General features: G+C 37.4%; 1 long non-coding RNA gene across 2 annotated transcripts in view; it reads left to right on the top strand.

Annotated features, from left to right (window-relative positions):
* The first annotated feature begins 19,649 nt into the window (after positions 1 to 19,649).
* Positions 19,650 to 21,069, top strand: part of LOC132066620 (uncharacterized) — a 2,256-nt gene continuing 836 nt past the window's right edge. The window contains exons 1-2 of one of the 2 annotated variants that reach the window (XR_009416885.1): positions 19,650 to 19,751; positions 19,884 to 19,981. This is a non-coding gene — a long non-coding RNA (uncharacterized LOC132066620). Of the gene's footprint in view, positions 19,982 to 21,069 lie in introns of both variants that reach the window. The other variant, XR_009416884.1, reaches the window with a different exon arrangement.

Below are 21,069 nucleotides of genomic sequence, written 5' to 3'. Positions count from 1 at the left end.
TAACCAAACTACCCTTTGCGCACTAAATTAGTGCACAATAGGACTAAACTGAACTTTTACAGTTAAGTCCTATTGCGCACTAATTTGTGCGCAATAGAGGTTATTTTTTTTTTTTTTTTGTACAATTTTAAAGTTCTCAAATTCACGTTTTTTCCATACTTTGACCAAAGATTAGCCATGTTTCAAAACTCCGAAATATCAATATTTTATATAGAATTTGATATTTTTTTTTTTTGCGGACAGTAATGTCGGTTCATTACATCAAATATGCCTAAACGTTTGGATCGTCGTTTTAGGGATTGTAAAGTGTCTCGAAGTAAGTTTTGTTTGTTTGAATCTTGTTATCTTTAGGTTTAAGTGTTTTATTTTATAAGATTTTGATTTAAGTGTTTTATTATTAGTCAAGGCATTACTTTATTTCGAATGTACAAATAAAAATATTATATTAAAAAATAATTCATCCAACACGAGAGGTTCAAAATAATTCAAAAATAATTCATTACAATAACAAAATAATACATCATTCTTTACAATAACAAATATTTAAACTAATACTTCAAATACAAGACGCTCTTCCACTACGAGAGGTTCTCCCACTACGAGGCGTACTTGCACCACCACGGCCTCGTAGGCTACACAAACGCTTATCATGGTCAAACTCCTTACACACGAGCATAGAGTGCATACCGTCATTGACATCCATTTGATTGTGAATCCGAGTTCGTGCGTTAGCACGAATTTTATGGATATACTCCTTGTTAGCAACCATTGAAAATGGCTCGTTTGGCTAATGAGCTTGATCACCAAGTCGATAGAAGTGGCTGGCATATGCTCTAAAGTAACTTTTGACGCTGTATTCCGATGCCACATAACTTGATGCCATTTTTCCCATTGCCTCGAAACACTTGACGGCATGAGAACACGGTATGTGGTATGTTTGCCACTTACCACAACTACACGTTCTCGTGCCCCCATAAACGGTATGTAAGTTTCCTCCCTGACCTTCGTAAGACTTCATACACACGTTCAGCATAGTTATACTCGACGGTCTTGTGCAACTCACATTTTTTTCCTGTTATGCTTCATCATTTTTTTAGGTTTTGGCATCCATCTCCCACCCTCTGCTAATATGGCTTTGGCATGCTTTGTTCTAGTCATAAACCGCTCCACAACTTGCATGAAAGTCATTCTCATTATTGTAAAGAACGGGCTCCTCAACAGATTTTAGCAAACCATTGAACGACTCCGAGTCGTTTTGTTGTAAGCATCCCCCATCTCCTGCCTTCATCAGCATGTAATGTCTATTTTTCAACTTCGATTACCTTCAACCAATTATATGCTTCTGGACTCACTGCCGTGATCACCTCTATCCTTACAAGCCATTTTTTTTGTTAATGCTCCATCGCAGCCGCCCACATCAATTTGTTTAGTGTGCTGTTTCCAAACTTCGTTTGAAAATTTGCTTTTATGTGCCTTAAACAATAGCGATGGTAAGCAAAGGGAGGCTGCCACCCCTCCAAAGTAGACATATTGTGCAATATGGCTGTCACAACCTAATTTGCGAGTCGTGGTGGCACCTACACTATCCCCCGAGTAGGCGAACCACATTCCCAATAACAAGTTAAATGTTTTAAAAATGGAATAAGAAGAAGTTATCAAGTCTTAAATACTTATCATTACTAGAAATGTCACGACATCCCCAAAATCTGGTCAAAGGGTACAAGAGCGCTAAACATAGTCCGGAATACAAGTTTGAAAATATCCGAAGGCTACATATTATCTGTCGAATACAAAAACAGAAATAAATAAAGAGGGTCCTTCAGGGGCCACGGATAACCAAGTAGCTCACCCTGAATGACTAAAAGATGTCACCTTCGCGTATCAGCCACGGAGCGTAGAACTGGAGCCTGGATCGTACTCTGCACTCAGCAAAAAGTGCAGCAAGAGTAGTATTATTACAACACTAGTACCGGTAAGCATAATAGGCCGACAATAATTAGATAACCCATGAAGAAGTGGAAACTAACAAGTAGCACATAGAGCAAACAGGTATGGTCACGTATCATTTACAAGTAAAGTGTAAAGGAATCATGAAATTAACCAAGACAGATATAGTTCACCAAATGATCATCAAATATATGAGTGCATGAATGCAATGCAATGCAACAGTCACCTCTCTTACTCCACTCTCGTACACACATGCTAAGGGCAATGCCTCAAAGCCATGACCCATGGGGGACCCGCAAAGTCCATGTACCACTCATGTTCTCCGGCAAAAACCTCGGAGGCTACCAAGCACTCTCAATCTCTGGTAAAGACCTTGGAGTCTCTCTGACACTCTCAATCTCCGGCAAAGACCTCGGAGTCTCACTGTCACTCTCAATCTCCGGCAAAGACCTCGGAGTCTCTCAATCACTCACCTCACCAACCATCACAACAATAATATGGAAAGCATGTCATGCATGATATCAGTCTCAACAATATCACCAATATAAAATCAACAAGTACAAGTCATATTACTGTCTACTGTTCAATTATCAATATTACCATTCCTTTTCATGTGATGAGTGAGCTAGTATGTGACGGAGATACAAACAGGTGATAATCACAGAAAATAAGACATTTGGCGACAAGGCCACATAACAGCTGACATAACCAACCTAATTAAAATTCACCTCCACTTCATGCCTGAAGGCCTATCATGCTATCCCCGTCACTTTCTACAACTACATACGATTCTCTAATCAGACTCTAACTAAAGTAGATCGTAACCTACCTCAATGCCGAGCGGCTGCCATAAACAATTAAACCAACGCCTTCCCTTTGCGTAGAGCCTCTGAGCGATCAAAATCTATCAAATGTGCGATCTACGTTAGAATACGAATCTAAAGACACCCATATTACTATACTTATATTCGAAACCCAAAAACGACCTTAAAAAGTGACCACGGGCCCACAAGGGCAAAACTGAAATTTTCTTTAAAAATCATTTTATCAGTAACCTAAGAGTTGTATATTCAGAAAATTAGTCAATTCGGTCCATTCTCAAATCATAAATTCCCATTTCTTAAGCCTAGGGCTCAAAACTTTCAATTACTTCACAATCTTAACTTAGGATTAAAATCTAACTTCCCGCATTTCAAATACCATGAATTTTAAGTTGTACATATGACCCAATACACCTAAAGTACAATGACATAAATCCATTATATACAAAAATTGAAATTGAAACACAGCAAGCATAAGACAATTTCAAACACCATAAACAAAAATACGAAAACAGTGACTTTACATCTAAATAATGGAAGCAAACGTACAGGGAACATGGACCACAATAATTCTATCAATATTGCCCAGAATGATTTGTTAATCATTACTCTATCATTACTCCTCAATCATCAGGTCATTATTATGCTAACCAAAATATAAATGAAGCATACCTAATTCTGCCTTAACTGTCTTTCACAGAAATTGCTTCCAGTTGCCTCTTTCCCCAAGTACTATTCTCCCTTACCTAGCCGAATATATGTAGCTTTTCTTTTTGATTCGTACACTAGGTATTAGAAAAATAGGTTCACTTATTCCTAATACACCCTAAGAGCAATGACGTAAAGAGAAGGATGGTGAGGTTATTTCGACCCACTTCTTTTTACCATTTAATAACCAAAGAGTTGCACTTTAGTCAACCAATCCATTAGCATATTAGCCAAAAAAATAAATACTCTCACCTCATGCCTTATATATATGTGCAAATAATATTCCAATTAATAAATATATGCACACACATTAAATAAGTATTTTCAAATTTACCCGTCAATTAAATCATCGTGCCATCAACTCCCGCAACTAAAAAAAAAAATTTACCTTTTAAAACTACAGGGAGGGTATTTTAGCCAAAAAGAGTCCAAAAGTGCTTAAACGACCAAACAAGTCGTTACATTAGATACTAATCAAACAATCGCTCGTACTCGAGCGACAAGGGAAAAGATGGAGAAAAGGGTACCTGAACTGTCGAACAAGTCAGGATATCTACTCCGCATATCCACCTCGGTCTCCCAAGTGGCCTCCTCAACCGGACGGTGCTTCGACTGCACCTTGACTGAAGCAATATCCTTGGACATGAACTTTCTCACTTGCCTATCCAAGATTGCTACGGGCTCTTCCTCGAAGGACAGATTCTGATCAAATAATACCGAATCCTACTGAATGATATAAGACCAGTATGAATGGTACTTCTTCAACATGGAAACATGGAACACGCGATGAACACCTGCTAGACCTGGTGGTAAGGCCAACTCATAAGCCACCTCGCCAACACGACGAAGAATCTCAAAAGGGCCAATAAACCTCGGGTTCAACTTGCCCTTCTTCCCAAATCGCATTACACCCTTCATGGGCGAAACCTTCAATAGGACTCGATCACCAACCATGAACTCCATATCACGAACCTTCCAGCCCGCATACTCCTTTTGCTTACTTTGAGCCGCAATAAGCTTTTCCTGAATCAACTTTACCTTGTCCAAGGACTCTCTCAACAAGTCAGTACCCCAAGGTCTCACCTCAAATGCATCGAACCACCCAATTGGAGAACGACACCTCCTACCATAAAAAAGCCTCGAATGGCGCCATATCAATACTGGAATGGTAGCTATTGTTGTACGCGAACTCTTCCAAGGGTAAGAATTGGTCCTAATGACCACCAAAATCAATAACACAAGCTCTCAACATATCCTCAAGCACCTGAATAGTCCTCTTGGACTGACCATATGTCTGTGGGTGGAACGTGGTGCTAAGAACTAACTGAGTCCCCAATTGCTTCTGCAAAGTCCTCCAGAAATGGGAAGTAAACTAAGTGGCTTTGTCTGAAATGATAGAAATGGGCACTCTATGTAATCGCACCATCTCTCGGATGTAAATCCTGGCCAACTTCTGTGCATTATAAGTAATCTGAACCTGAATGAAGTGCGCAGACTTAGTCAACCTATCCACGATGACCCAAATCGAATCAAACTTGCCCAAAGTCTTCGGAAGACCAACCATGAAATCCATAGCAATCCTCTACCACTTCCACTCGGGAATGGGCATCCTCTGAAGCACACCACTTGGTCTCTGGTGCTCATACTTTACCTGCTGGAAATTCGAACACTGCGCAACAAACTCCAAAATATCTCTCTTCATCTTACCCCACTAGTATGTTTGTCTCAAATCACGATACATCTTTGTTGCACCCGGATGAATGGAATACCTAGAACTATGAGCCTTTTTCAAGATCAACGGAATCAAATCACCAACTCTAGGAACGCAAATGCGCCCCTTAATCCTCAAAACACCCTCACCATCAAGAATAGCCTCCTTGGCTTCTCCACTTAGCACCTTATCCCGAATCTTACACAATTTCGCATCCTCAAACTGCTGGGCTCTAATTTGCTCCAAAAGAGACGACCTCGCCTCCACACAAGCTAGAACCTTACCAGGTTCTGAAATATAGAGTCTCACCATACTATTAGCCAAACACTGAACCTCCATAGCTAAAGGACGCTCTCCCACAATCAAACGCGCCAAGCTACCCATACTCACTGTTTTTCGGCTCAACGCATCAGCTACCACATTAGCTTTTCCCGGATGATAAAGAATAGTGATATCATAATCCTTGAGCAACTCCATCCATCTACGCTGCCTCGAGTTCAGATCCCTCTGACTAAACACATGCTGAAGACTACGATGATCTGTGAAGACCTCACAATGGACTCCATACAAGTAATGCCTCCAAATTTTCAAAGCAAAGACCACCGCTGCCAACTCTAAGTTATGAGTGGGGCAGTTCTTCTCATGGACTTTCAACTGCTTCGAAGCATATGCGATTACCTTACCCTCTTGCATCAACACACAACCCAAGCCAATACGTGAAGCATCACAATAAACAGTAAAGTCTTTTCCCTCCATTGGTAAAGCTAAAATTGGGGCTGAAGTCAATAAAGCCTTGAGCTTTTAAAATCTCTCCTCACACTCATCAGACCACTGGAAAGACACATTCTTCTGAGTCAACCTAGTCAAATGGGAAGCAATAGATGAAAATCCCTTCACAAATCGGCAATAATAACTCGCAAGGCCTACGAAGCTCCGAATCTCAGTCACCAAAGTAGGCCTGGCCCAATATCTAACCGCCTCGATCTTCTTGGGATCAACCACAATCCCGTCCTTGGACACAACATGTTCTAAAAATGCCACGGAACCGAGCCAGAACTCACATTTGAAAAACTTGGCATACAATTTCTTCTCCTTCAATAGGCCAAGCACGATCCTTAGATGCTTCTCATGATCTTCCTTACTCTGAGAGTACACCAGGATGTCATCAATAAACACGATCACAAACCAATCTAAGTAAGGCTTGAAGATCCCATTCATCAAATCAATGAACGTTGCGGGGGCATTAGTAAGCCCGAAAGACATCCTCGGGAGTACCATAGAACCAAGGAGGATACATCTTGGTGAGCCCCTCGAACAATTTTCGCTCCTCACTGGTCAACACTGGCCCATCCATAGGCCGTAGAGAAAAATTGGGTGCTAGAGTAGCATCAATACGGGGAGCCACTGCTGCTGCTGGCAATAACCTCGATGTCCATAATCCTGGAGCAACCCTAGCATCGGGAGTCTGACCGCCCACTCTAGTCTGCTAGCCATCTGGAATCATACCGGCCTGGGCCAAACGGTCAAAGTACACCAACACTCAAAACACGGCCTCCTGAAAATCAGGAGTAGCAGCGACCCCAGGTTGTGCCTCAACAGCCCCAATCTCCTTCTCCAGAATGTCCTCAAGCTTCGGAGTCAACTCTCTGTCAAGGTGCTGAGCAGGTGCTGGTGCTTGGTCCCTATCTGGAATGTACCGCACGACCTCTTCCCCTACCACGTCCCCTGCCTTACCCACAGACAGCTGCTCGAGCAATGGGTATGGATGCGGGTGCAGGCTCTTGGCCTCCAATAGCAGTCGATCGCGTCCTCACCATTTGTGAGATAACATAAAAACAAGGTTAAGATACCAATATGAACAATCCCGCACAAAAAGAATGAACCAGATACCAATCGGATTGAACTAGCATGAAAAGAGAGAAAGAAGTGAAGTATTTCCTAAATGTCCTATAGCCTCTCGAAGATGGGTACGGATGTCTACGTATCAATTCGCGAGACTCTACTGGACATTGCTCTTGTACTCATTAGACCAATTAAACTGGAAGCTCTGATACCAACTTGTCACAACCCAATTCGCGAGTCGTGATGACACCTACACTATCCCCCCCTCCCCCCCGAGTAGGCGAACCACAATCCCAATAACAAGTTAAATAAGCAAAAAATTGAATAAGAAGAAGTTATCGAGTCTTAAATACTTATCATTGTTATACCCCATTTAAACGGGTCAAATCGGAGTACAACATATTGGTGATTCCTAATTATTTAACTTAAGGAGTCGTCACCTAATTATTTTAACGGTGAATTAGGACACCTATTTTAACTAAGTAAATGCCTAAAATAAACTCCAATTTTAAAGATCTTACTAACCTAATAAATTCTAGGTAAGGGTTCTAAATATCCTAATGGGAAGATCTTAGGCATCCATTAGAATCCGTTAAATACAGTTACCGACCAAACTTAGGTTAATATAAGAGATTGTGACGAAGTACAATAAATTAGTATCTTATAAATAATTTAAGAAAAGGGATTTCATAAAAGTATATAGGTAATTAAAATAGAGAACTTTGCAAATAAATAACATAATGCATTTCTAGACTTAAATAAAGAAATAACTATTTTCAAAAAGACCGAAAATCATCTTTTATAAATCATACATCTTAATGTCATTTGTTTCAAATAAAAGTACTTCCACAATACCTTGTATGAATTTAAGAAATTGCACCTAAATTAATCGCTTTTTAAAAAAAAAGAAAATTTAACAATTTTGAGTTTTGAGTGAGAATTACGTATATGAATACATTAATGATGAAAGATGAGTTTATTCTAAAAAATATGATATAAAAAAGGACATAGGTTTTTTACAAAAATTGCTTCAGTTGATTAATTCTTTTCGGAATTGAAAAAAAACGAAGCTGCCTTTCTATAAAAAAAATAGACTTCAGCCCATACTTATTTAACAATGGATATCTCATAAGGGACTTTCACCATAAAGAAAATTTAGCGAAACGTTATACATACTTAGATTCTAATAAAATAAAAAAAGTTATAGGAATTAGACGGGACTTTAAAATAAATAGTTAACCACTAATTTCCCCTTTATAAACTACCCTTTCTAAACTCATAATGTTCTAGGCCGTGTTCTTCTAAGAAAACTAAAATATCCCAAGCATAACCAAACGAATAAAACATAACAAAGTTATAATAAGAAGACTATCATAAAGTTATTCCCCGCTCCCACTTCACGTTCGGGTAGAGGAGTGAAGATTATGGATACTGAGAGATGGAAAGTCATCTCGCCCTTTCACCCGCCTTCGTTCGGAGATGTCGCGAAGCAGGCGCGACATGCGTATGAAGGAAGAAATGCAAATTTCTCGCCTATCGGAAAACTTGAGTCTCGCCCAACTCAAGCGTGCTCCCATATGCCATGAAAAACAAAGAAAAGAAAAATGGGAATTAGGAAATGAAACAGATTTAATAAGGAAAATAACAGACAAAGGCGAATTCTAAAACAATGACCAGTCAAGTCCAACAAAGAAAAACAAACATGAAACTTAATTACAAGCATAACTAAAATCCACAGGATTCAAAGAATCACTATGCGAATCATTTTTTAGGGACAGGGTAGATTAAGAGAAAGCACATTTGCTAAGTTAAACATATTCAGATCAGTAAACTTTCAATCAAGTATAGAAATCCGTTCTTTTAAAATGTGGACTCAAGTTAAATACTTTTTCATCGGCCCTTGGTAGTATCTGCTTAAATCAGTGGGTTTTAGAGCAAGTGTAACATCTGAACACTAGCAAAAATGCAGCAGTTTAAGTGCAGCAATTGCACTCCAAATTTTAAGCAAAACATAGCAGCTTTTGGCCTCCAAAAGGCAGCAGTATTTGTCTCAAAAAGACCACAGCAAATGACCCAAAAACTTAGAAGTTATTTTTTTGCTCAAATCTGCCTGAAATATGGCTGATTATTTCTCAAAAAACCATGTCGAATTAGATCTAAACTACAGCCACATATCTGCAGTAAATGCAGTACTTCTTGCTCCAAATATTTCCAGGATACAACTCAATTCACCCCCCCCCCCCCAAACAAATGCAGCAAAGTAACACATTAAATAGCAACAGGGAAGCAACCTTTTTATCCCCAAGTGCAGCATTTAGAGTCTCCAAAGTGCAGAGCAACAACAATAACCTCAAAAATGGCATTTTTCAGCCCAAAACACAACAGGCATTCAGCCCGAGAATGCAGCAACAATTTGCCCCACAAAAGGGCATTTCAAGATAGCAACAGCCATATGAAATGTAACCGTGGTTCAACCAACAAGTATAGCAGCAATCAGAGGAAACAACCCATGGTAGGAGCTTTTCAAGGATTCCAATATCCCAAATTGAACAGATCAACAACAACATAGTAGCTCACAAATATAGCAAATTTTTCCAAGGTTCAGTAGCAAATCAGGAAGCATTTGGGATTGGGAGATTTCATCAAGTCACGCAAAGAAAAGGAAGGGTGAAGAATGAGGATCCGACATACAAAATTTTCATCGAACAAACCGAAATAGAATACTTCTATATTAACATCTTAACTTATCCAAGTTAACAAATAGGTTGTTATTCCAAAAGAAGGTTAGGATAGCCAAAATATTGGTTTTGATATTTTGGGAAGAAAACAGTCTAAAATGTCCAGAATTACAATTTTTGAAAAGAATATCAATATTGGTTTTAAGGTTGTCGAGATTAGACTCAAGAATACACTAATAGCCAACTGAACAGTGCAGCCAAAAGTACATCACTTTGAGCCTAAAAATGATGTGTAAACGACCCTAAAATTCAGCAGATCTTGACCTCAAATATAACTATCATGATATGCAGCAGTTAATCAATAGCACAACAACAAATAGATCGAATGCAAACTACATTCAAGTACAGCCTCTAAAATTAAGGACCCCATACATGACTTCTTGTTTTTAGGCTAACACAGTGGAGAAGTTTAAAGCCAAAACACACAAACAATTATGTAATCAAATCAACCAACCTATACTCATGCTAGATTCAAATAGGCAGGAAACAGAACTTAGGAGAATTATCAAAAAAAGAAACATTACAGCCAACATAACTAGAGATGATAACAAAACACGAACACCATAAAACTAATAACACAATGAGGCTAAACAGAATCGCAAAATTAAAGGAGAAGGAGGGAAAATTACTTTTGTGCAAACAACACATTGCTTGAGAATCCTAAAGGACATGGTCTCTTTTCATTACACTCCAGCACGTTCAACAGAATAACATACATTATACGTTACTGATGAAGCAGTTTTCTCATAAAATGTTAACGACGTGCTATTTACAAAACATATTTTCGCAAGTTATAAATATTCCTTAAACCAGTAAAGAACGAACACTAATCTATATCCTAACACGGATAGCAACTAATACATACAGGGGAGTATTTTTTTCACTGGAAAGAAAAACAAATTTCCTGCTTTTACATAATAGTGACACTGAAATCTTAGGCCATGTTTTCCAAAATAAGAAAAAATCGATTATAGAGTAATGACTTTAGTGTATGCAACATAAATGAAAATTTCTTATTCTAATGACATCTATGATATGAAAAAGCATCTCAAAAACTAAAAGCACTTCTAACGCATAAACACAGAACCATTAATACACATTAGGATCTAAGCAAAATGGCAAGAAAGAAAGGAATAGCACTGACCTTTTTCGGGTGCTGTGAACTAGGGATTTATGCCACGGATCCACGCTCGAAGCCGACGAACACGGACACGCACGCGTTAAGTCAAAGTTCCAAACCAATAAGGGAAAAATATAGTAGTTGTGAATGATATGTGAATGTTTCTTGCTTTTTTTTTTTTTTTAAGAGCGAGCTCTCTCTGTTTCGACTTGCCTGAAATGGAGGCAAACACTAACATTTATAGTTGCCAACTAGTGTTAGGGTTTTCGGATTTCAAACTTTTTGGCTCCAAAACGAAAAATCAAGAGCCGTTTGAAGTCAAATTCGATCTCTGCAGATTGATTTTTCTCAGAGATTTGAAAAGTCTTTTGTTTTTTTTTTCCGTTGACTCCATTAAAGAGGAGAGATGAGGGGGGGCTGTCATCTTTCACGAAAATGGAAAGACCACAATCTGCCATGGCTGATGGTCTTGGAGCGTTGCTTGAAAAGAAAAGGGATCAGACAAGGACGTTGGAGTGTATACTTGCTGAAATGAGTCGTCCTCTTGCCGCTGAACACGCCAAGATCCGAAGATTTTCGCAAAATGGAAGGGCAAACATCCGCTATTGACGTCAAAGATCGAAGCTTTGCTTCAAGAGGAAAGGAAGTGAAAGGGACGCCGTCGCATAGGAGAATAGGTTTGGAAGAAAAAGGATTTGTGGGTCCGAAATGGGTCCCTCAAGGTTGGGCTCTAAAAAATGGGCTTCCCTTTCTCTAATTTCGTGGGCTTCAAATAAGGATTTAAACATCCTTTAATGAATTACATATTAACATGTGCTTAATTGAATAAATTATGCAATGCAAAGTATAATTAATAGTAGTTACTATAATAGTTGCGCGATAATGTTTATAAGGTTTAAAAGTAAGTAAATGCTATTGTCTAATTGTATAAAATAAATGCGATTCGTTTGACATAAGACGGTAAATAGAAATGTTAAAAGCGACCATCGCGATTATAATATTAGGTGCTCGCAGTATGATGAAAAATAATAATAATAGTAATAATAATAAAAAATAATATTAATGATAAAAACAATAATAATATTAATAATAATAATAATAATAAGATGACGATTATAATAATATAAATAATTATAATATTAAGTGCTCAAAAAGATGATAAAATAATAATAATAATAACAATAATAATAATAATAATATTAATAATAATAATAATAATAATGATAATAATAATAATAATAACGATAATAGGCGATGACTATAGTTGGACAGTGGAAAACGACCATATTAATAGAAAGCAAATAATGGTAGTAAGGTATACATAACTATTCGCAAATAAATATTTTGGAAAAAAGGCGGGACAAAATTGGGTGTCAACAATCATAACTAGAAATGTCACGACATCCCCAAAATCTGGTCAAAGGGTACAAGAGCGTTAAACATAGTCCGGAATACTAGTCTGAAAATTCCCGAAGGCTACATATTATCTGTGGAATACAAAAACAAAAATAAATAAAGAGGGCCCTTAAGGGGCCACGGATGACCAAATAGCTCATCCTGAATGACTAAAAGATGTCACCCTCGCGTATCAGCCACGGGGCATAGAATTGGAGCCTAGATCGTACTCTGCACTCAACAAAAAGTGCAGCAAGAGTAGTATTAGTACAACACTAGTACCATTAAGCATAATAGGCTGACAATGATTAGATAACGCATGAAGAAGTGGAAATTAACAAGTAGCACATAGAGCAAACTGGTATGGTCACATATCATATACAAGTAAAGTGTAAAGGAATCATGAAATTAACCAAGACAGATATCGTTCACCAAATGCTCAGTCAAATATATGAGTGAACGAATGCAATGCAATGCAATAATCACCTCTCTTAATCCACTCTCGTACACACGTGCTAAGGGAAATGCCTCAAAGCCATGACCCATGGGGGTCCCGCGAAGTCCATGTACCACTCATGCTCTTCGGTAAAACCTCGGAGGCTATCAATCACTCTCAATCTCTGATAAAGACCTCGGAGTCTCTCTGACACTCTCAATCTCCGGCAAAGACCTCGCAGTCTCTCTGTCACTCTCAATCTCCGGCAAAGACCTCGGAATTCTCAATCACTCACCTCACCAATCATCACAATAATAATATGGAAAGCATGTCATGCATGATATCAGTCTCAACAATATCACCAATATAAAATCAACAAGTACAAGTCATATTACTGTCTACTGTTCAATTATCAATATTACCATTCCTTTTCATGTGATGAGTGAGCTAGTATGTGACGGAGATACAAACAGGTGATAATCACGTAAAAATAACACATTTGGCAACAAGGCCACATAACAGCTGACATAACCAACCTAATTAAAATTCACCTCCACTTCATGCCCGAAGGCCTATCATGCTATCCCCGTCACTTTCTACAACTACATACGATTCTCTAATCAGAGTCTAACTAAAGTAGATCGTAACCTACCTCAATGCCGAGCGGGTGCCACGAACAATTAAACCAACGCCTTCCCTTTGCGTAGAGCCTCTGAGAGATCGAAATCTGTCAAATATGCGATCTACGTTAGAATACGAATCTAAAGACACCCATATTGCTATACTTATATTCGAAACCCAAAAACGACCTTAAAAAGTGACCACGGGCCCACAAGGGAAAAACTAAAATTTTCTTTAAAAATCACTTTACCCGTAACCTAAGAGTCGTATATTCAGAAAATTAGTCAATTCGGTCCAAAATCTAGCTTCCCGTATTTCAAATACCATGAATTTTAAGTTGTACATATGACCTAATACACCTAAAGTCAATTACATAAATCCATTATATACAAAAATTGAAATTGAAACACAGCATGCATAAGACAATTTCGAACACCATAAACAAAAATACGAAAAGAATGACTTTACATCTAAATAATGGAAGCAAACGTACAGGGAACATGGACCACAATAATTCTATCAATATTGCCCAGAATGATTTGTTAATCATTACTTTATCATTACTTCTCAATCATCAGGTCATTATTATGCTAACCAAAATATGAATGAAGCATATCTAATTCTGCCTCAACTCTCTTCCATAGAAATTGCTTCTAGTTGCCTCTTTCCCCAAGTACTATTCTCCCTTACCTAGCCGAATATATGTAGCTTTTCTTTTTGATTCGTATACTAGGTATTAGAAAAATAGGTTCACTTATTCCTAATACACCCTAAGAGCAATGACGTAAAGAGAAGGGATGGTGGGCTTGACCCACTTCTTTTACCATTTAATAACTAAAGAGTTGCACTTTAGTCAACCAATCCATTAGCATATTAGCCAAAAAAATAAATACTCTCACCTCATGCCTTATATATATGTGCAAATAATATTCAAATTAATAAATATATGCACACACATTAAATAAGTATTTTCAAATTTACCAGTCAATTAAATCACAGTGCCATCAACTCCCGCAACTAAAAAAAATTACCTTTTAAAAATAAGGGGAGGGTATTTTAGCCAAAAAGAGTCCAAAAGTGCTTAAACGACCAAACAGGTCGTTACAATGGCTTGATGTCGATCAGATAGCATGCATGTGGCCATACGATCCTTAATAATATACCGCCTCAAATATGTCAAAAACATTCCCCATGTCTCGTTGCTCTCGTTAGCGGCAATTGCGAAAGCAAGAGGGAATATCGACCCATTGGCATCCATTCCTACTGCAATCAGTAGCTTAATGTCGTATACACCATATATATGCGTTCCATCTATGGATATGACTGGTCGGCAGTGAGCAAAACCATCAATACATAGTTTGAATGTCCAAAACACAAAGTTGAAAATATTACCGAGCAGAAGCCTCCACTCTACAATAGTACCAGCATTGAATTTTTTTAGAGCTGCCATATACCTCGGCAACATCTGGAAAGAGCCCTCCCAATTTCCATGAATCATCTCAAAAGCACCCCTACGCCCGAGATATCCCTTTCTCTTGCTTATCGTTTTATGATATTGTCTTAACGTTTCTATTGCAATCTTTGATGGGGATCCTGCACAAGTTTAAACGAACAACATTTAGCAATGATAATTTAATTGATGTAAGAATTATAATGAACTAGGTCGAATAGGTTACCTTGGGGTTTCGGCAACGTCTTTAAGTAACACTTGAGCAATCATATTTGTATCTAAATTAAAATGATCTGCTTGATTCTCTCCCATATCACAAGTGTGACATTGGTGGAATTTTGTGATAACCTACATACCATCGGGCTTAACAATTTCCTAAAGCATCTATTGACAGCCTTGATATTGTCGTCTACAAACTAGTCTCCATATCTTTCTAGTTGAATCATCAACCCTATCCTCCGTCATTCCCTTATAACTATAAATTTTGACAGCCGTTTGCAATGCCTTTTTTTATTCGAACATCATCCTTTTTTCAAGGTAGCAATCATCGTTTATAAGATCGTCCGGTTCTTTCCACATTTTTTGACGACTTTGATCATCTTCTCTGGTGAAGACAAAGGCATCCGTACGACCTCGAAGATTGTCAAGACATGGAATATGGTCAGAATGCCACTGCATTGGGCTTTTGGGAGTTGGGTTTTTGGGCATCGGACTTTGCATCATTTCTATTAAATTTGCTTGCTGCATACCAGATGGAACATCGATCTCTTCGTCATCATCATCATCATCATCGGTTACTTCTGCATTATTCGGTAATTCTTCGCTTTCACTTGATGATGTCTCACTAAGAAAGGCCTCTTCCTACACGAAAAGTAACATCTTTTAAATACCAACATCAAATATATATGGATTATTTAATATCAAGGTGATGAACCTACCGATATTGATCAATACTGTCATAGTTTGGAGAAAGATCAATTCCACCAAATTGAGAGGATTGCCCAAAATCAACATTTGGTACCACTGGCGGGTTTTGTGAATAATTTTCACTGTAAGTTTGAATAAATTGTTGGTTTGGAGAAATATCAACGCCACCGAACTGAGAGTTTTGCCCAATATTACTCATATGTGTGTATAACCCCTACAAAGATACAAAAAATGGATATTTACCAATAAATAAAATAAACACGTGCTACTACACAAAATAATAATTTAAAAATGGATATTTACCAATTTTCAGTGTAAGTTTGATTAAATTATAAATTATTGGCTTAGAGTTTCCAGCGGCACTTGACCCGTCAAAATGTCTCCATAAGAACTAAAGTCCCCATAAGTGTTACCATTAGTAGGCTGAACTTTAATGGCGACTGAATCTCTATATTCTTCCGGTGCCCTCAAATAATCCCTCAAAGAGTCATCATCATTGATATTTCACACACCATAAAGCACTAAACCTTGTGAAACGGTGTGTGGATATTTGCCTATTACAGATACTCCATACTGAGTGGGATTAGTTTCCATTATTTTGTGTATGTAATTGACTAATGTTTGGTAATTCAAGGTTTTTCAAAAATTTACATGGGCTTGTGGTTTGATACTATAACGAACGGTATTATTGTCATCAAGTATACTTCCATCCAAAAATAAAGAAACCTTAACAGTTGAAGGAGGAGAAGACATTTTTTCTCTGAAGTTTGGTTTTTTTCAAGAACTTAAAAGACTTAAACTTAGAAATGGATGATTTTTTACCTCATCCAACATTCATATTAAATAGAAAAAACTTGAGCGCAAAAGTGAACATTTAAAAAACGTGGGATTAAGCCCTATTGCGCATGAAAACACTGAGCAATACTCCTTTTACGCATGGAAACACTGCGCAATAGGATAATACTCGTGAAATAATGCAGCATCGTGTTGTCAAATCAAGCATAGTGTGTAAAGCGGTCAAATAATGCAGCATAGTGTTGTCAAATCAAGCATAGTGTGTCATAAAAAACGGTTAAATAATGCAGCATAGTGTTGTCAAATCAAGCATAGTGTATTATAAAAGCGGTCAATAATGCAGCATAGTGTTGTCAAATTAAGCATAGTGTGTCATAAAAAGCGATCAAATAATGCAGTATTGTGTTGTCAAATCAAGTATAGTGTGTCATAAAAAGCGGTCAAATTATGCAGCATAGTGTTGTCAAATCAAGCATGTCATTCTGAAAACTCATATTTTGCGCATTTAAATATTACGCAATATAATTACGTGTCCTAAAAAGCGATCAAATAATGCAGCATTGTGTTGTCAAATCAAGCATAGTGTTCTAAAACTCATATTTTGCGCATTTAAATGTTGCGCAATATAAGTGTGTCATAAAAAGCGGTCAAATTATGCAGCATAGTGTTGTCAAATCAAGCATGTCATTCTGAAAACTCATATTTTGCAGATTTAAATATTGTGCAACATAATTAAGTGTCATAAAAAGCGGTCAAATAATGCAGCATTGTGTTGTCAAATCAAGCATAGTGTTGGAAAACTCATATTTTGCGCATTTAAATGTTGGGCAATATAAGTGTCATAAAAAGCGATCAAATTATGCAGCGTAGTGTTGTCAAATCAAGCATGTCATTCTGAAAACTCATATTTTGCGCAATTAAGTGTCATAAAAAGCGGTCAAATAATGCAGCATTGTGTTGTCAAATCAAGCATAGTGTTCTAAAACTCATGTTTTGCGCATTTAAATGTTGCGCAATATAAGTGTGTCATAAAAAACAGTCAAATTATGCAGCACAGTGTTGTCAAATCAAGCATGTCATTCTGAAAACTCATATTTTGCGCATTTAAATGTTGCGCAATCTAATTAAGTGTCATACAAAGTGGTCAAATAATGCAGCATTGTGTTGTCAAATCAATCATAGTGTTGTCAAATTAAGGAGTAGTATATAACATGATTGATGAACAACGAGCATTCACATTAAAACGAGTTATCATGTCATTCTATACCCAATTTGCTGATAGTGGTTCTATTACATGTTTTACCCCAGTAGACATATTCGAAACGATGGGTAGAACATGAGAACTAGATAATGATTTTAAATACTCAAATAACCCAAATAACAGATTCAATCTAGAATACAATAACACAATGAGAGAGGAGTGGGATTGGCGTGTCAGGGAGGCTGCAGCACTTGAACAAAACTTGAGGTCATTAGGGCTTAAACGCCCAAAAAAACGTGCTATGTCAATGCCTCGTGGCACTCCACAAGAGTTGAATTTTGCTCTTAACCGTTTTCGCGAAGAGAACAACCAGATGAAAATACATTGCCTAAGGGTAGAATATGGTCAACATGGTTACGTAAGATTCAGATCCAAGTGGGATTCGGACTGTGAGATGTCCGATGAAGATTAATATTTTTTTTATAATAAAGTAAGTAGGTAGGGTCATAATGACCACCCCCCAAGGGTACTTGAGGGTTTGCAACTATATAAGTAGCCTTTCATTTGTTATTAGACTACAACATATTCAATGTCAAGTAGTAGAAATGTAGATTGGTCTTTATTCATTCCAAATGATTCAAATAGCAGTGGTGATGATAGTTCAAATCATAGCAGCTATTCCGGTGAAACAAGTTTTCTTAATAACAATGATTTCAAACTAGACGATTTGAAACCCCACCTTCTTATAGAGCGTAATGATGATTTTTGCAGCGTGAAATATTCAGATCCACGAGAATATTATTGCGGGTTACGCCGAGAATGGGCATATCGGCATGCCGAATCAGAACGTCTTGTTCGTGACTTGAAAAATCTCAACGCTCAAATCCCAACAAGGTACTCAATGACCATGCCTCGAGTAGGTCCAGAAACATGTGAGCTTGCCGTACAAAGGGTTAGAAAAGAAAATAACAAAATGCTAGCAAGACATTGTTGATTTTACATGTTAAAGTTGGTCGAAGAACAAGCATCATCAGGTAGAGAATTAACATCTACAGAAAGAAGATATGTCTTAAGAAACCCAAAATATTATTCTGAGGACGATATTGAGGACTTCTATTCTGATGATGAGTAGAGGTTATTTTGGTTCACTCTCTTAGATTTTGGGTCATTTAAGTTTCGGACTCATGCGGTTAATTTGTAATTTTTAGTTTATGATGAAGTTATCAATTTGAATTTTTTTAGTATGTTTTTAATTTGCTTTGATTGTTATAGTCTATTATTAATTTATATAAGCTTTTTAGAGTTAATAATACATAAAAAGTTCAACAATTCACAATTTGAAAAAGAAAAAAAAAACAAATAAATTAGTACATAAAGGGTGCGGATTACATAATAAATGAAAACGTGCAACTAGTAAAAACAAAGTACATAAAAATAACCAACTAAATAGAAAATACATAAAAAAACAAAATACATAGAAATATTAAACTTAATAAATAATACATAGAAATAATAAACAACAACAAGATAGCACAAATAATCTTCCAAAATTTTAGTTTTTCTTTCAAAGCATTTTTCTCTTGTTGAGTGTCTCTAAGGTTAGCCTTGAGAAACCTTTGTTTTTCTTTGGATTCTTTAAGCATCACCTCCAAAAAGTCAATTTTTTCTTGAACTTCCATAAGCTTAAACTGTAAGTCAACCTTCACGGTATCTCTAGTGATACGTGAGGTCGCTGTATCTCTATCAACAGGAGGCTTTTTAAACTTCGCCGCCACCGTTATACACGGGAATGCTATCTTCCCAACGAAAATGTTTGCAACCGTCCATATCCTATAAACATTACAAGAAAATCAGTTTTTTAAAGTTTTTTTTTTAAAAAATAAAAAATAAAAATTAAGGTTAGTGGATTTTGGTCCCCACCAACTATTTTATTAGAGAGTCTAGAAATAAAGGTAAAGTGTTGAAAATGTATCGATCTTCTTCTTCACTTCTGAATGGAGATCGATTTTGCCATTGCTCATCCTCATCTGCAATCTAAGGTGCTCATGATGTGTTGAATCTTCTTTTCCCTCTTTTGCTTCACCTCTTTAAGCCGGTTGATTTTGTTTTACAGATTTGAATCTTTGTTGAGTAAGCTTGAGCTGAAATTTGTCCTCTCCCTTCCGATTTAGGAACTGCATTTGTGAGCTTTTATGCCGGCTATTAAAGCTATGGATCTTGATTTGCATTTGTATCACCCAGAGAATGATTGTACCGAGTATTTCATCTGGTATGTACCCACTGCTCTAGATGGTTTCCTTTTGTTGTTGCCGTGTAATTGATGTATCTTCATGATGTCGTCAAAGTTGGTGTTGAGCTCCATTTTGGTTGGATTTTGTTTTTTTCTCTTATGTGCTGTTATTTTCATCCTAGTATCCCTGATTGTTTGTTGAAATTGCTTGTACCCAGTTTGGTATGTTGATGTATGTTGATAAGTATGGGTTTCCTTTACTTTCCGATGCTTGTTCATTGATTTTGCGTGATGCATTCGTGTGTCCCTCTGTTTCTGCATCCTATTACTTCCTTCTAGCTTTTGTTCGATGGGATGAGCACCTGTTGGCACTAATACCACCCATCTACCAATAACTTGTTGGAAGAATATGTTGCAAGATACAGAAATTTTTCCTTTCCCTTGTTGAGTTAGTTGTTTCATGTTTCCTTGATTGATGTTTAGTGCATGTGCATCTCTGGTGTGTATTAATCCTGCAAAATGAAGCAAACAGTTAGTATAAACAATCCCTATGCCCTCCTCTCATAGGATTTGGGCATAGAAATTCCGGTACTTCTTTCGAGTGTCATTCTTCATTTGCATGATCTTTTTCTCAAATAAGGCAATTGCAGTTTGTCATTGTTAATCAGTCTCCTCCCCTCCTTTTCCATTTTTGAATCACCTTTTAAAATGAGAATCGCCCCCATAATAACCCGTTTCCCCTGACTCTCTTTTTAGAGCCGAATATAATCTGCTTTTGTGTTTATTATCTCCCACCCTCTTTCAGTTGTATAAGACCCCCGATATTTCAACACAAAAAACCCCAAAAACTTCTTCCGGATTACCCCCGGGCCCCTCCCTATTGCTTTAATCCTCCTTCCTCAAAAACCCCTTACCTTGGGGTTTAAACCGGGTTAATCTTAACACCGGGGACGTCATTCCTCTATAGGTAATCCGGGTTTCTTCTTCTTTCCTTCGCAATTGAATAATAGATGCAATCCGGGGCATGTTGGGAATTTTTCCCCCTGTTTTTTCCCTTCCTTTTTCCTTTCCCCTTAAACAAGAGGGGAATACTTTAAAAAAATACCTTACCCCAGGGTTACTGGGTT

The sequence above is a fragment of the Lycium ferocissimum genome, chromosome 8 (genome assembly GCF_029784015.1).
Source record: "Lycium ferocissimum isolate CSIRO_LF1 chromosome 8, AGI_CSIRO_Lferr_CH_V1, whole genome shotgun sequence".
Classification (NCBI taxonomy): Eukaryota; Viridiplantae; Streptophyta; class Magnoliopsida; order Solanales; family Solanaceae; genus Lycium; species Lycium ferocissimum.
The sequence above is the reverse complement of the archived record's forward strand: the minus strand, read 5'-3'. Positions and strand labels throughout refer to the sequence as shown.